The following is a 3,269-nucleotide window of genomic DNA, read 5'->3' on the forward strand; positions in this document are numbered from 1 at the left end:
TTTAGGTGTTATAATAGATTGTTTATGGTGTAGTGTATAGGAAAATAAAAGTTTAATAAAGAAAAACGATAAAAAAAGGATTGAGGGTTTTCACGGAGAAACCCCATCTAATAGTCTACTGTGAATTTTTGGAAACATTTCAATGAACTACAAATCATTAACTAATTTCAAGTCTATTTACATTTAGCTGGAGGGTATGTTGTTAGTAATTTGGCAAAATATCTTTACAATTCACAAAATACAGAAATTAGTAAATGACGATAATATAACGATATGTAATCAATAAAATTTTGGAGTTAAAATATAATTAAAAGTACATGCACTACAAGGAAAACCGGCTCACACAACGGTTTTTGCCCGTTATCTGATACCCTGAAAAACCGTTGACTATTGAGCCGCCGTCTCTTACATGGATCAGACAACGGGAAAAAACTGTTGTGTGAATGAGCACAGACAATGACCAGAGTAGTAAACCTGTTGTGTTACATCCAGAATAGACAACACATTCTTGTAACTTATATTGTAAACATCTGTATTAGTCAAGTGTTCTGGAAACGGTTGTGTAGTGTGTCCAAAATAATATAAGAACAAAACAAGTAATACAACTCTTATTGTCCTCAAATGGTTGTTCTACAGATCAACACACAACACAAATGAATTAAATAGCTCTTGTAGTAAAATTCTACAGACCACACTTCCATTTTGTTTTGTGTTGTAGGAACTCTTCTCATACAAGATTTGTCCTGTTTCTTGTGTTGTGTGATTTAGTTTCACACTTGTCTTTTAGTTTACAATGTGTTGAGTTAGTGTTTAAGACATGATTCTTTTTATAACAAATGGTGTTGTCTGAACATAATTAGTTTTATAGAGAAGGGTTTTTTATTCAGTTTGGTATTGTGCGAAAGTCAATATAACAAGCTTTTAGTTTTTGAAATTATTGTGTGAAACAAACTATAACAATGTTTTAACTGGATAACTTATGGGTTAAAATCCCTTCAGACAATGGTTTCCAAATGCAAAGCAAATAAAGCAACATTGTAAAATTAATATGCCATCAAATTTAAAATCCAAAGAAAAACCATTGAGATTACAACCAAGTCATCACCATTACACTAGCAAACAACCAACCCTCCATTACTCCAGCAATCAACCAACCATCCATTACACCATTTCAACTAAAAACCAACTAAGTATAACCAAGTTCTATCTTAAGAAAAATAAGACCATTCGAGTACATGTACTTCGGGACTCTATATTGCTTGTTAAAACATATAAAAATGAAAAATCTGAGTTAACTTTCTTTAGAAATTCAGGTGACATTTACATGTGCAAACACACATGACGCTTTCTCTAGTATACGCACTAATATGCCAACTATAAATACCTTTTTTGCTCAACTATATCCAACTATATTTTCCAATGAATTTTTAGCTTTTGAATCCCCTGTAATAGGTTCATATCATCCATAAATTTTGATTCCCATGGCTTGAAGATTAATAATTGATTTTCCTGTGGTTGGCAGTTATCCAAGACATTCTCGTGGTCTTTGCTCTCGGGTCTTGTTTTGTCCTGCAAATTCCAATAGAGAAACAAAAACATTAAGCTCCTCGTGACTAAAACTTCCTCTCTTCATAAATTCAATTCCATGTATCAATTTATGCAAATAATAAAATACTTCAGGTTTAATTTAAAACAAAAAGTTCAAACCTAATGATCACTTTTACAAACTCCATTTTCTTCTAGCAGTTATCTTTGTACAGTTCACACAAGAATCTTCAATACACTCTTCAACGATACCAACTTGGCAATCTTTGGTTAGTCAAGTTCAACCTGCAAAAAAAGTATATGATGTTGATACACGAGAGTTGTGTAAGCTTCTATTTTATTTTGTATTCACACAAGACAATTAATAAAGACCTCCACCAAATCACAAGATTCGACCACACCTTCTAACCCATCACTCACATCTTGTCTTCTATGTTCCTGGTGTGGATGTTGACTTCCAACAAGTATCATCCTTTCTATTGAGACAATACCCCTACAACAGTTGCAACTCTAGATAACTTCTTTCCTCCTCTAGCAACAATCTATACATGGGCTTGGTTAAACATATCAACAAAGTTTATATAATCTCTCCGCATCCCATTCAAACTTGTTTACCAGGTACTACAAACAACCAATAGTTTGATAAAAATAGAACAAAGTTAAGATACGTGCATTCTTGAATCATAGTACTTGCAAAACCAATAATTTCTTAAATCAATCATATAATTTTGTTTAGAATAGACAACATGAAAATTTATTTAATCTGAAGCAAAAAATATTAATTAAAAGCAATAAAATCAAGATAAGAACAAATCATATATTAAAAGCATCCAAAAATCAAGAATCTATTGAAACAAAATATGTGAATTGAGCAATCATATAACTAAAATTTATCCAGCAGCTAAGAAAACATACATACACTGATAAGAGTGAGCAATCAAAAATTAATTAATATCATAGGACCACCTGCAAAATGGATGAAATAAAAATTGCAGTATAAAATTACATGACATAACAAATTAGTAGGTTTTTAATACTAATACATTAATTGAACATATGAGCTCCTTTAATAATATATGAAAAGAATATAAAACCCAAGGCAATGAAAATAAAATCATTTAAAAAAGAAATAAGACAAGTGTATACCTTTAACCCAAAAATCGAACTAGGGATTGCGTTTGAAATCGAGCTTTTGAATAACTCGAGTTAGGGGTTAGTTTCTAAGATTTGAATTGGGGTTTGGGTTTGGATTTAGAGAGGTGAGAGGTTAGAGTAAATTGAGGTGTTAAAAATTAAGTTTTAATTACACAGATAGTGTGATGGAAAGAGAGGCCGCATAGGAAGTTCAAAGAGAGAGAACATGAGAGAAAGGGAGTTACAGCTTAGAGAGGGAGATGGACTACCATGTAAAGGGGAAATGAGTGAACAAAAGATGGGGAGATAGAGAGAGAGAGAGAGATCCATGAGAAGGGGGAGTTGGGACAGAAAGAATGGGGAGATGGAGAGAGAGAGTCAGTGATGAGAAGGGAGAGTTGGGAGAGAGAGAACAGGGAAAATAGAGGGGTGAGAGCAGAGACCGATGAGAAGGAGATATAAATGGGGTTAACAAAATGGGGGGAGATATAAGGGGGAAATAAAATTTTCACTTGGGGGCAAACTAAAAATAGAGGAGATGGAATGAAAAAATGGCCTAAAAAGTGAAATTTGGGTGAAGGGGGAAATGA

At 32.9% G+C, this 3,269-nt stretch overlaps 1 long non-coding RNA gene across 1 annotated transcript; it reads right to left on the reverse strand.

Annotated features, from left to right (window-relative positions):
- Positions 1-1,025: 1,025 nt before the first annotated feature.
- On the reverse strand, positions 1,026-1,994 carry LOC141673032 (uncharacterized). Its single transcript, XR_012555788.1, has 3 exons — positions 1,918-1,994; positions 1,708-1,830; positions 1,026-1,569 (listed from the first exon to the last, which is right to left on the reverse strand). It is a non-coding gene; the product is annotated as an uncharacterized LOC141673032 (long non-coding RNA).
- Between the last annotated feature and the right edge of the window lie 1,275 nt (positions 1,995-3,269).

The sequence above is a fragment of the Apium graveolens genome, chromosome 7 (genome assembly GCF_009905375.1).
Source record: "Apium graveolens cultivar Ventura chromosome 7, ASM990537v1, whole genome shotgun sequence".
Classification (NCBI taxonomy): Eukaryota; Viridiplantae; Streptophyta; class Magnoliopsida; order Apiales; family Apiaceae; genus Apium; species Apium graveolens.